A 14,266-nucleotide genomic window follows, 5' to 3' on the forward strand; every position below is an offset into this window, starting at 1 on the left:
GGTAGGATTTTGATTGGGTGGTCAAAGTGTTTGCTAAGTTAACATCAAGACAACTTGGCATAAATGATGGAACTCCAGTCAAAGCTTGGCGCTCAGGACCATCAAACCGTCAGTTCCCAAAACAACACACACTAAAAACTTGTAAAAGTGCACGGAGGGTCAGCGAGACCTCACTGGACCGGGCACAAGGTGAAAATTGACCCCGTCTCTTAAGACTGCATGAAGGTTAAGCTTGTTTTCAGGTCTGAAATGGTTAAGCATTAAAGAAAATCTCTACTTTCACAGAACTGTAGTGCAGGTTCTCTGCATAAGACCTTATGAGTTTTTCCACACAACTGCACAAAACACCGTCTGCATCACAGAATCAAATGGTTTAGTCACACACAATAATGACTGGTTGATTTGAACTCTTTTCCAGTTTCTTTTCTTTCTGCAGTACCCTTGTTTTTGCTCGTCATTATACAGACGTTTCGGGCAGCTTTTCAGATACGCTCAGACGCCACTTAGAGGATCCATCTGCTGTATCGTTGCTGCTGCCATCCACTAGGTCATCACGTTGATTGTGGGCTTTCTGTCCGTTTCAGGTCATAAACCTTTTGCAGACACAAGCAGCCCCTAATAAGACACAACCAGCGGCTTCCCTCTGCCCTCATAAAGCAAGAAGAGCTTCTTTAAAGAATGTCACTCTACAACAGACGCCTGCATGTCCCAGAGGATACAGAGCTGGTACGGTCTGCCAGTCTATCACACAGGAGCACACCGCCTTTGTGACAAACTGGCAGACTAACATCTTTCATTTCTGTTGCTCCTCTGTGCTCTTCTTCTTCCCTGACAATCCTCACAATAACCTCAGCGGTGTGAGCATGACTACCCCGCGTTCCCTTCCCGTCGCTTGCTGTTGAGTCGGTGTTGTGCTCCGCTGGATATCAGCACTCGACATTTGTTAAGAAAAACACTTGAAGTATACAACAGAGAATTGTTGTAGCACCACATAAGGTCAGAATTCAGATTTAATTACTTTCCATTGTGTGTCGCGTACAGCTACGGCGCCAAATAATAAACACCCTCTGATAATCCGAAAATCCTTTGCTTGCAGAACAAGCGGCATGCTTTGTCAAAGATTGACTGAGTAAGTCAGTTTTAACAGGTGAGCAGTCTGACCATCCCCAAGTCCTGCAGAGGCTGTATCTATTACAGTATCCATGAGAGGTGGGTGAGAAGCAGAGAGCATGTGTTGCTGCTTCACTGCACACCACAAAAAACCCCCCCTCCAAACTGAAACCGGCAAATTGTTAAATTGACACGCATGTCAGTCTTCCTCTCCATTTAAAGGCCCGTCAGGTACCTCCTTGTGAACAAAACGCCTGCTTTCCGGAGTGAAACTGCAAAATAATTCCACGGTCAGATGTCTTTACGTCTATTACACACGCCTTAAGAATCCAAGAAGGAACAAGCAGTCAAACAAGCTTTATATCCTCCCTGTTTTATACTCGTAAGAGCACTGTCTGGTGTAGGGAAGTGAATCATAGTGCCCCAGTGGCATGGAAGTGCCCAGATATGCAAATGCAGGAGTCGGCCCAATAGATTATTTAAATGCATGGGTGCCTCGCCTTTAGGGTCGCCCTGCTCCCGAGCCGTGATCAGCCTCCGTGTGTAATAAACCTCTTGTGCTGTGTTTCCCCTTCTGGAACCGCTTGTTGGGCGGTGCATCAGCGATTCCAGAGTGGGGGGAAGGGGCGATGAGTGTTTCAGACAGTCGGGTGACACAAGGTGACACATTCTAATCGGCGTACCACCCACACGAGAAATAAAAATAACCCGTTTGTCATCAGAACTCTGCAAAGTTTGCCAAAAATGCAAAAAAAAAAATCATCATCTTTCCTGGTTGCTGGGGTATTCCAGGCAAATATGGCACACTGGTTTTGGTGTTTCATCTAATCAAGATATGGCTTTGTGAAGCTATAAATCATGACAAATGTGTAAAACAACTCTATATCTGCTCTGTGTTTAACGATGTAATTAATAAACTAAGCTCTGCTCCAGGGTTTGCATGTTTATCACAGGAAAACACCATTTATCACAGGAAAGACAACAGTTGTCACTGCATCACCGAAGTGTTACCAACCTCACTAACACTAATTAAATCACTGTACTATTTATGAGCATCATTTCTAGTTCTATGAAAAGGTAAGAGCTATTAAACAATAAAAAAAAGATTACAGTAGATTTCAATAATAAAACAAGACGTAAAAACAACAGTACCTGCCGTTTGACACTAAATTATTTAGACATCTTTTGTTCATGAAGCTGTCATGGTGGATTTTGAATTTGGGACTGCTATGAAACAACAATCTTGACCTTAAAAGTAAAAAAAAAAAGTCTGAATTTCTTGCAATGCTTCATTTCTAATCCATTACACATGATGGGGCAATATGCGTTACATATTGGGGATGCAAATTTAGGAAAATGAGAACAATGCTGAAGTGAGCTGTGCATTAAACTCTGATGCAGTGGAACGTGTGTGTTTGGTGCCTTAGAGGTCCAGAACTTTCCTCTAAATAAACGTACAAAAAAAACTAAAGACATGTGCATTGATTTCAGACAAAAGCGTCACAACACCGATCAAGAAACAGTAATCAAAGGCCAGGTAGTGAATACCGTTTAAAATTACAATTACCGTGTGACTATCCTGGATGACAAGTTAAATTTTACCTGTCATTCAGAGAACCTGCAAAAAAAAAAAAAAAAGGAACAGCAGCGGCTCTGTTGTCTGAGAAAACCCTTGAAGTTTCAGATCAATAAGTCCCTGATGATCCCGTTTTATGGATCACACATCGATTCTGTGCTGACCTTTTCTCACCTCTAGTGGTTTGGCAACCTTAACATCAGGTCAAAATAAAACAAAAAACCACTAATCAGAGTGATAAAGACAAGTAATAAGATTCTGAGGGTTGAACAGTCAACATGTACAGATTTGTTCAATAGACAATCAGGAAGACTAATGCCGTTCTTTGCGACAGCTCCCAGACCTTATTGTTGGAGTTTCAGTTTTCCTTGAATGAAAAGGAAAAGGTAGAAGCACTTCTTCGTCCCGACAGCCATTTCCCTTGTTAACTCGGGTACAGATAGGAAGAGTCCTGATTGGCAGAAACTGATGAGTAAGTGTGTTGACACCTTGTCTTGCATGGCCTACTGCTGATGTTTTCGCTCACCGCATTATTCATCCCTTAAGAGCTTTAAATGTTTGCCTCATTTTCTTCCATCCTTTTTTTCTGCATCAGTGAAATGTTGATTGGTTACAACTAGAGTTAGTTGGAAAAAGGTCCTTCTGTGGCTCTACGCGGTTTCTGCTGCATTTTATTTGATTTACAGTGAGAGAGAGGTGCAATAACTTTATAAAATTATTCTTGTTTCACCTCTGTTGGTGGTTCTAACCTGGCGGACAGTTTTAGTCAAACACTGCAACTTTAGTGGACCTGAAACCAGTGATTGTGTTTCCAAAAAAGGTAGTTTGGTTCTCTGAAAAAGTGAAAATTATATGTTTACATATCAACCCAGTAAAGCTACCATTTGACCACCTACGTGATAAACTTCTCCTAAGAGACTTCAGCCCATTTCAAGGCTGGAAGAAAAGCTTGTTGGATAGAGTGGAAACTTCTGATTGACTTCTGCAGGCTGCCTCTGGCTCTCAGTGCCAAGCCAATTAGCTCCATTGAAAGACATCCACTTTGCTTGAAAAATAGAAAAGGAAAAACAAACTGTAAATAACATGCGTTTCTCTGAAACATGTTCACGCTGTTCCTTCCATCTAGCCTTATAACGTTAGTGAATATTACTAACCAGAGTGAAATATCTGGTTTTCAGGCCTGTAATAACTGAGACGTAAGTGGAAAATTATTTCTAAAGTTTTAAATAGAAGCAATGCATGTTTACCAAGTGAATTAGCTAGCTAGTGCAGAAACATGCATGACCTTGTTAATGTACCTTAAACTGTCATTTTCATCATAAACTTCAGTGTATTTTAATCAAGATAATTACAAAGTAATCTTAAAGTCAAAAATATGTTTCCCTTTTTTTTTAGAAGTAAAATGCAGCTGAATAAGTTCTTAAAAAGTGTTGAGGTGTGAAATAAATCTACCATACCGAGTTCACCGACCTGCTTTGTGTTTAGTTCTTCCCTTGTGTCCGCTTAATTCTGCTGCAGTTTCAATCAACAATTTTTGCTCACTTTTTTGCAGTGTAGGTAGTAGCAGTCCGAGTTTTGCTTCACACAGATTTATGTAAAGGAAATAAATTGTTTTGGCAGGAATTAATTCACAGAAATATTTGAGGTCCACCAAAATGATTAAATGTGCCTGAGCTTGGTAAATCTTTTGTAGTCATTCATAAAGCCATTATTTAAAAAGAAGGAGTCCTTTTGTATTTTTGATATATCTCCACTAATCTATTATAACTATGTTCCAAAACCCTTGAACAAGCTCCTGGGATGTAGATTCTTTATCTTAAACATCCTTAGTGACTCTCTGAAGTTAGTTGTAAAATATGGAGGACTTATTCTTTTTAGAATCAAAGAACAATAGTTTGTGGGAAATATCTCTCATTTTACCCCTCAGATGTCATACTGCTCTCCCCTCAAAAATCTGCTTTCCCATTAAAAAAAGTATTTCTTACAAATGTGCTCTGCTGTTTTCTAAAAATCAGATTTAATGCGTTTTTTCCACAATCATCTGCTGCAGTTTGAATCCTGCGCCAGACGCTCAAGCTTCCTCTGTTCATGAGTGAAACCTTTACTCTATTCTCTCTACTTACCTGGTGAGATCATCATCATGAGGTTTTTTTTTTTTTAAAAAAAAAAAAAAAAAAAAAAAAAAAAAAAAAAAAAAGAGTAGGAGCAAGTATTTTCAAACCGAGATCCAGGATTCCCTTTTTTTCCACTGATGTATTTTTCAAAACGCTATTAAAAAAAAAATATTGCTTAATGACCAACATTTAAACTCCTGTGGGATTTAGGGTCACAGTTCAGGCATTACTTGACTTTTGAGATGCTAATCGGTAGCTCCCAGTTGTAAAAACGATGCACTGTCGTCAAGGTTGCGCATTATAGCAACTGTCCAGGAGGAAAAGGGTGAGAGCAAAAATCCTTGCAGCTGCACAGCATCCAGAACTAGAGGAAATGGTTGTCCAAACATGCTAAAATAATAACTCAAGTCTAAAAACAGAACAAATCACAGCCAACATGACAGAGCGGCCACCAAAAGGGACCATGAGGTGTATTTTTTCTGCTCACAGACTCCATCTGCATTGTCCTGGAATTGAGTAACAGTTTAACCTGTTGTAAAGACGCTAGCAGGAGTAAAGGCTCGTAGTCTATTACCAAAGACAAAAGTAAAACCTCAAAAATGATGCCACTCCATTTTTGTTTACATTTTGCAAAGGAGGAAGTTGCAATTCTTCAGACATCTTGCGTACGTCCCTTCAGTAGTTCTTGGTGCAGCAACAACACAAGCAGGGATTGGGGCTATAAAGTGTGAAAACATCTTTAGGAGCACAAAAAAAGCACAGATCTTGCTAAATAAGGAAAATTGCCTCAGATTAAATATGCGCCATGATTGTACATACTTGCTTATGTAGCGTTGCAGCCACTTCCTTCTAAAAAAAAAAAAAAAACTGAGGACCATTTGTGAGCAGAGGAAACACCTCAGAGAATGGGGGAAAGTCCTACTGTGAACAACAACCAAGTCACTGGGACTTGCAGCTGGAGGACGTTCATTTACTCGGGCTGTTTGCATGTGTACACTTACTGCTTTGCTAGCAGTACAGGCAGAAAACTCCCTGGATCGTAACGGGCAAAGACAGGTGACAAGTGTTTGGTGAGCAAGGAGTGTGCTTAGGCAGAAAGTACAGCATTGGAGGATGTAATTAAATCTCTAGTTCCAAAAAGCAAAGATTAAGTGTGTGTTTAATGGATCAATAATGATGGACAGATAAGACAAAGACGATTAATCAAAGTGCTTAGAAAACAGAACACTTAGGCAAGAAATTAATATGTCATGGAAACCTCACAGGGATAAAGATAATTCAGTTAAAATAAATGCAAGAACAGCTTCAAGGGCTATTACTTGAGATTATCGTCATTGATTTGTCTACATCTGTGCGGGAGAGTATCGTTAATATCCATATTGATTCTCCACTTTGTTTTCAGACGCTTTTGATAGACGCCACTCAAACGCTGCATCTCATAAAACTCCCAGTTTTAGATTTCATTACGCCGTCCAGACGGTTCTTTCATTTCCTCAAGGAGCGTCGGGAACATCGATTTGCTCCCAGACAGGAAGCACGAGTTCAGTCCTCGCTCTGATGAAATGCATCTCAAATTTTATATTGGAGTAATAGTGCATCAAAAACAACTGGGACTCTGAGCACACACCCCCTCTTCCCAAGTCAATATGGCTGCTGGCCAGGACGAGCTAATTTCTTTGGCCTCAGATGCTTTGCATAACACGAGTTGAACATACTCGCAGAATAAGCACAGACAGAGGCAGGAATGGAAGAGGGCCACACTGTATTTTAATCACTGCCAATAACCAACAGACAGCTGGGCTTGACTGGACATGGCACCGCACATTATTCCTGTCGTGCATTCAAAGCCATTTTAGAGCCCTATACCCTAATGACAATTAAAGTAAAATAGTTAAAACTGTAAGTGTTTGGTTCCTCCGTTTGTAGTGGTGGGATCTGGTGGCTCAGTGTCAAGTAGCTGGTTTTGTTTTTTTGGCTTTATAAACCCAGATCCTCAGAGGGAAATCTGAGACTTTTCCTGCTTGAAATGCTTCCCTCTTGTCACCTCACTCGTTGACATTAACAGGATGAAATTGGGGGGAAAAAAACTTAAACAGTAGCTGTGTTGTTTTGAACCTATGATTTAAGTTTCCTCTTGAACTGGAAACATTTGATAGTGTTACAGGATTACACTCGATCTCATGCATTTACAGGGAATGCAGACACAATAGCCATAGACAAACATCTATGGCTACGGTAACACCAAATGTACTTTAATATCCACAGTCAAACAATCTTTCTACACCCACAGAAGCTAATATTTGGAGTCTTACTTTTGCTTTTGAGGGAATACAACCAATCAGTACCAAGGAAAATAAATTGCACTCTTGGATTGGTTGGTTTGCAAATGGCAGATTCCTCATTTTATTTAGAATAGTTTACTTGAAACTGAGTCAAACAAGAGGCATGCCAAGGACAACACACATCCGAGATTTGTCTGTGTGCAGCAGCTCTTGAAGCTCCAACTAGAACTGAACTCAGTCTCCATTCTTTGTGAATCTCCCCCATACACACGCACAAAAAAATAATGAATAAAGAGTAGAAGTGCTACAGTCCTCCCAAGGCGATGGCAGCTTTCCTGTTGCTTGTCGACTCTTTTCAACCATAGTTTTTCCTTTCATTAAACTTTCCATTTACATGCTTGGGTACAGACGGCGGCAGTTTCTGACATGGGACAGCTGCTCAGGGCAACATCTTGTGGTGGGCAGCAAGAGCCTAACGTTGTACTGACTGAACCCAACTGGTCTTAACGCACCACACACACATCAGGTTTGCAACACCAGTGAAAAATCGGCGCCAAAACAAAAACAACAAAAAAAAGTATTAAAACAATTGCTAGAAACTCACTTCATTAGCTGTAAGCCGTAAAAAGAAATTAAAAAATTATTTTGCATTATGCCGTAATGAATCTATGTAATGTTTTTGTTGTAGCATTCATATTTATTCACTGAAATGAATTAAGTCTTAGATTATATTCTAATTTACTGAGACGCAGCTGAAGTGTCAGACACTGTAGCTGTTATAGTTACGCACATTAAGAGCTCAAAACAAAGTTTGCAAGCAACAGAGAGGTGAGAAAACTGAAAGGGTTTAATTGAATAAACCAAAAATAAAAGGTGTTGCTTGAACAGAACAATCAAAGGAACGAGAGAGAGAGCGATTCAAACAACATCTAAACTTCAGATGGAAGTAAACAAAAGATAAGCGTCTGAGCAAGAACAAAGAAAATCAAGAGGGCATTTTTAAAGAAGGCGACATTTGACACATTGTAGGTGTAGCAATTAGCAAGCCAAGACCAGGTGTGAAAAGGATAATGCAAAACAAATGAAGGATGTACAAGGATTTGAAAATTATTTCGTCAACCTTAAATATTTTAGGTTGTAACATCTGAGTTCCCTGTAAAGACAAAGTAAATATGAAAAGCAGTTTGTAATGAGTCATTTGCCAGGATAATGAAGTTATCCAAACAAACTTGGCTCCAAGTGAGGAAGTAATTCCCATCTAATCCTGAGCTCTTTGTGGCGACAACTAGAATCAAGCTTTTGCGATATTTGGCAATTTTCCAACATCACAGTACAGGAGTTTAGGCGAGCTTTTCTTTGCAGAAATGTTTCATTTCCACCACATTTGATTGATTCTTCGCAGCCTGTCAAGGTCATGCCACAGCTTCTGAATCAAATTTAACCCCAAATGTTGACCAGGCTAGTCAGAAATACTTTATTTTTGAGCTACTGCTCCACTCTTAAACCACGGCTCCGATGTAAATTTTCACAAAAACCTTTAGGATTTTCAGTAAATCTGAAATAGGCCTTTGTGTTCTTTTGGATCAGCAATTGTTTTCAGTTTGGTACTCTGTGGATGCCATTTTTGCACAGTTTGTTTCTGCTGTTGAATCACAAACAGAGGAAGCATTAACAGAGGAACATCAGGCCTGTAGAAGTTTATAGTTTTGTGTACTACTGGATGAATCCCTGATGCGTTTCTGAAGTAAGTTTGGCAAGGCCGGCTTCTGTTCTGAAGGTTAGAAATCGTTCCATGTTTTCTCCCTTTGTGGATGAAGTCTCTCTCTGTGGTTCTCTAAAGTCCCAAATCTTGAGAAATGGTTTTTAAAACCTTTATAGACTAAGAAGTATCAAAACCTTTGTTGTAGTGATGACATCTGAAGCCAGCAAAGAGGGGGCATTTTCAGGAAGCAAAGCATACGGTGTCTGACTCCCAAAAAACTAAAGCCCCTTATCTGGAGGTATGGATGTAACCAGTTAATTCACACAAGTGATTTGATTGGCAGCAGACATCACTAGATGAGTGAAGGCGCTACTTTAAAACTCCTCAAACGGCATCTGAGCCACCACCGTCAATTAGCAATGAGACTGTAATAGATGGCAAGATGCAAATTGATCATTTCATAATAACGGTACAATTTAGTTGAGTAACCAGCCTGTCAGAGTTTCAGCGCAGCAGCAGCAGATGTCACTAGTGAGCAAAGAATGAAGCATCAAATAATGAACCTTCAGGCAAAGCAAAGGGCTGGGAAGCCTTACTGCTTCACCAGGCTTCGCTTGGCCATCACCAGCACGGTGCATGTTGCTGTAGTGAGGGCTACCGCCTACACAAGTAAACAAACATCAGTAAAAATGGAGAAAATAACTTGAAACGGGAACTCACAGTGGTAACGCAGGAAGCGGACAGACAGGGTAATGGAAGGATCCTTTGACGAACAATGAAAATCCAGCGGCCTCGACGCTGTGATTGCAGAAAGGATGCAGGTGGTTAATTATAAATAAGATGCAGCTGGGAGAGAAGACAAACAGGTAAACTCAGACGAGATGCATAATAAAACAGAAGGAGCTGAAGAAAAGACTGAAAGGATCTACAACAGGAGAGCAACTTTTAGATGGATCCCTTTTTCAACACCCCTGAATCAAACGACTTAATTCCCTCATTGACATGTCATTCAGCTCTGCAGAAGCAAGGTAATGAGTCATTCATTCATTTCAGGTGTGCTGGAAGCAGGGGTGCATTTTAAAGGCGTTTTCAAGGACTGATCTAGAACCAAAAGAGGGGGTAAAAAAAAACTGACGATGAACACAAATACACAAGAATAAACCAAGAAACTAATCATAAAGGCCTAAACGTATATGGCAACATCTTGAATTAATTACACCAAGATCTTTTGAACATGCATAAGCTGAAAGAATCATGACGACTTCATGTTGTCAGGCTGGTTGTGTTTAGGTGGTTTCCTGATTCCACGTGTTTGTCAGATTGAGTCTCAGATGGAACAGGTTGTAGCACAAATTGTAAATTAAACGTGAAGGCAATAACTAAAAACATCTCAACGGAGTATCTCAATTATTTTTCCACCTGCTCTGGGCTTTACAAACAGAATGGAAGCAGAACAAAAAAACAAAAAAAAAAAAAAAAAAACATCTTCAAGGTTTCCAAAGCCAAATAACAAAAATACACTCCTTCTGACTGGAAAACAAAGTCAACTCTTTTCTGAATACAAACAAAAGTTACATTTCCTGTTAGTTAAAAGAACCTCAAACTTCCCATCTAAACAAGTTTTCTAACAGAGGACCCCTGGAGGTCAGTGAGGTTTGGGGAATTGATCTCAGCTTTCCAAAATATGTGTTTAATTATGGCTACTGCACGACTTAACAACAGGGCAACTCCTTCTGACTCGATACCAGTTGAATTTGAAGAGTATTGTTGTTGTTTTTTTAAAAAAAAAAAACAACAACAATACTCTTCAAATTGTTGTTGCAGCAAACAAAATAGTTTATTTTGTTTGCTGGTTATTCCAACAAGTCATAAAAACACATCATCACAGATATGCCCATTTGCAGATGTCTAACGAGATATATGAATTATTGGGGAGGATTCCAATAATCAATGTTTTCAGTGTCTTATGCGTTCACTGTAGAGGAGACTTTAAAGTGGAAACTTCAAAATAAAAACCAAAGATGCAAGATTTTACTCCTTCATGACGTGATTCAAAAGGAGAAAAATCTTTTTTTTTTCTTAAAGGAACAGCTACGATAATAGACAGCAGAGTGTGCATACAAGTGAGATAATCACACTCCTACTAACTTGTAGCCCGAGCTCTTTAAATCTTCGTCACAGCTTGCACGCCACATAGCTTCACATCTTAAATCAATATAGTGTATTTTGAATTGCAATTTCCCTGCGACACAGTTATGTCAGGAGTAAATATGGAACATTGTTAACTATATATTACATGTAGAGCAGAAGATGTCATATCAACATTGTCTCCATGGCTTTAATATAGGCCGCCAGACGCTCCTCTGGGAAATCTGTGTTCAACGGAAGTGAGCAGCCATTTTTATTATATTTCAACATGCATTGGATACAGAAGTGTCAGGCTAGTCTTGGTCCCTTGTGAGAGAAATATTTGTCCCCCTTTTACCACCTTAAACCAATGAACTTGGTTTAGGTGGAGAGAAATGAAGTCGAATGACATTAAAAGCAGCCTGGACATTGATCACGGGGTTAAGGGTTTGTTTGGTGGCTCAAAAAGTTGGTTTGATCTAGAACTGAGAAGAAGAACAGTCTGAATATATCAGTAACCTTTAAAAGCTGTCAAATTGTCATGTTTGAAGATTGCCTTTAAGGCATGCAGGGGCATGTAGGTGCTCTGGTTGGAAGAAGCCATAATTCAACTTTTTGGTTTTCCTGTGAGAAAGCAATGCAGGATAGTCACACCCTGAAAACAGCAAACATGGTGGTGGCAGAATCATGCTGTGGGGAGGGAAGATAAAGTGACAGTAAACATACAGCCATAGCTACAGAGGAGTGCTTCAGGTTAGGCTGGATGATAGCAGGTGAATATTACTTTTCCACGTTAACAATAGATGACGGGGTCAATTAGCTTCAGCATCTTAGTCACCAAATTCTGTGGAGGCTGTAAAAGACTTGAAACTTTATAGAACAACAAACTTACAGCAGGCCTGCTAGATTATAAACAAGATTATCATCAAATTTACTTTGATCAACTTATCAATGAGCTGTGAAGGTCATTAATATTTTTCCTGGTATATTTTTTGTTGAATCTTCACTTGAATTAGAAAAAATATTAAATAAAAATAAAGACAATAAGATCATCCATGTGCTGTACTTTGGTCATTTGTATTCGGAAAATATTACACAAGGATTTACAGTATTTAACTCTGTTATTTATTAAAATGCTTAATTATGAACAAAATGAAACTGATATGCAATAATTGCATTGTGGCAGCTCTGCCAAAAGGAACGGGTCGGAACACCAGCAAGCAACTGAGAGAAACTTGTGCAAAAAAATTGACTCAAGACATCCATTTTAAAAGACAATTGTCCCTGCATGCTGACCAAATGCATGCAAGCTTCAACGTTCAAAAGTTATTAAAAATAAATGAATACATTAAAAAAAAATCTCAAACATTTTCTGGCCTCTAGCAAATAGAAATTAATTTGTTGATTCCAACTTATCTAAAACAAGAGAACTTTAGTCTGATTTAATTTCAAACATTGAGAAGAAAATATTTTTATTTAGTGCATGTAAACGTCTGGTTCCAGCTGTTTTGTCAAAATGTGATTTCTCCCCTCTGATTTATAAATTCTGCAACTCGGTCATGAAAACTGAGTAAATCCTGCTTTAATGAGACATTTCAATCATATTCACCTAGACGCGTATTGTATTTCTCCCTCTAAAGGTGTTTTGTTTGTGTTTTGACACTCAATAACTGAGCAATATTGTATATCCCTTTGTTAATTATTCTAAGGACAAGTTATGCTTATTGACAAACGCACCATTATGTCATTGTCGATAACTCATTATCTTTCCACACACATCCATTAGACGTAGAAGAATCCGTCGACGTTGATGAATGGCAGCAGAATTTTTAATGTCTCTGTAATTGCTTACAGCTATACCGCACTGAATTATAAATCATTCATGTCTCTTTATAAGCTGCTTATTGTTGCTGGAGATACAACACCGCTGTATGATGAAGCTTGTCGCCGTGTCGTGATGTGAAAACTGGAATTTCAAAACTCAATCACGCTAAAAACGGTACTACTGAGTCCACCCAGGTGGAATTTACACTCAGTATAAATCCAGCTGTTCTAAAGCAAGGAATGCTAAGAAATAGCTTTAAATTACTGTGCATGGCAGAAAACGAACAGTGAAGCATGGAGGAGACGGCATCATGCTGTTTGGTGGGGTTTATTCAGAAGGAAAATGGAAGCTCTTCAAAATCAGTGGAGAAAGACAATCCTAGAAGAAAACCTGTTAATGGCTGAAATTAGGGTTGAATGACTGGAAAACATGAAATTGCTATGTTATTGTTGAAAACTGAGATTTCTGCAATTAAGCTTTCTGTCATCTCAGTGCCATCTCCACCGTACATGACCTTTAGCATCTTTGTCACCAAAATATGTATCGGATGTGGGCTATAAATGTTCATCTGTCTGGACAAACACGTTATTGGCAAGCAGAGTTTCATTCTATGCTACTTGAAATGTTGCAGCCTTCCACAACGACGGCACCGAAGCTGTATTTCATGAAGAGGATATGAAAAACCTTGAAAAGTAATGACAACTGCATTACAGTTAGATTAGTGAGAATGGCCCAGTCAAAGTTCAGACCTCAAAAAACTGTGGCAAGGCTTGAACACTGCTGTTCACGGTTGCTCCATGTCCGATTCGTCTTAGTTTGAGCTATTTTGCAAAGATGAATAGGGAAAGCTGCTTTTAAAATGTATTTACTCGGGTGAGCAGACTAAATCTACATGGCATGCTCTTCTGATTTTTTTTATTAATATTGAAAACCTCACAGTGATGCACTCACAGTCTTTGGCATCTGTTATGGAAGTTGGGGCAAAAGTAAAACTGCAACTATTAATTGCATCTATTACTGTCTCTGTTAGAGAATTGTCCTCATATTGCACATTAGAAGATGAAATGTAACTAACATTTTGCCATCTTAAGACCCTCCTGAGCAACATGAGCACAGAATCTTTTCACACCTCGTGCTGCTGTTTGAAAGGCAGCACTGTAAGCATGTTCTGAGGCACGTCGCCCCCGCAGCCTTTTACCTGACCTCCTGCTGTTATTTTTATTGTTGCTGCTGCTATCTCTGATTGTTTATCTTGTTTTATTTACAACTGCAGCTGTTTTCTCATCTCTCACCTCCGTCTTCCCTCCCTGTTGTGGCCAAAGTCAATTGTTCATTGAGGGGTTACCAGGAAGAAATGTAATGATTTAATAGATATCATGAGTGATCTCGAGTGTTTGACCGGTGTTTTTATAGGATGGGAAATGTGTTTGCGAAGGACACTGAGAAAACACTCAAGAGCATCATTAAAACAGTAAAGCATACAACAATATAACTTGAAACGCCTGCTGCAGGCGTTTCAATTTAGTTTCT

At 39.3% G+C, this 14,266-nt stretch overlaps 1 long non-coding RNA gene across 1 annotated transcript in view; it reads right to left on the reverse strand.

The window, feature by feature from the left end:
• The window catches only part of LOC107837868 (uncharacterized), a 24,989-nt gene extending 15,183 nt beyond the window's left edge, over positions 1-9,806 (reverse strand). The window contains exon 1 of the long non-coding RNA XR_001663917.1: positions 9,505-9,806. This is a non-coding gene — a long non-coding RNA (uncharacterized LOC107837868). The remainder of the gene's footprint in view (positions 1-9,504) is intronic.
• Between the last annotated feature and the right edge of the window lie 4,460 nt (positions 9,807-14,266).

This window comes from Poecilia formosa, unplaced genomic scaffold (assembly GCF_000485575.1).
Source record: "Poecilia formosa unplaced genomic scaffold, Poecilia_formosa-5.1.2 Scaffold184, whole genome shotgun sequence".
In the NCBI taxonomy this organism is placed as follows: Eukaryota; Metazoa; Chordata; class Actinopteri; order Cyprinodontiformes; family Poeciliidae; genus Poecilia; species Poecilia formosa.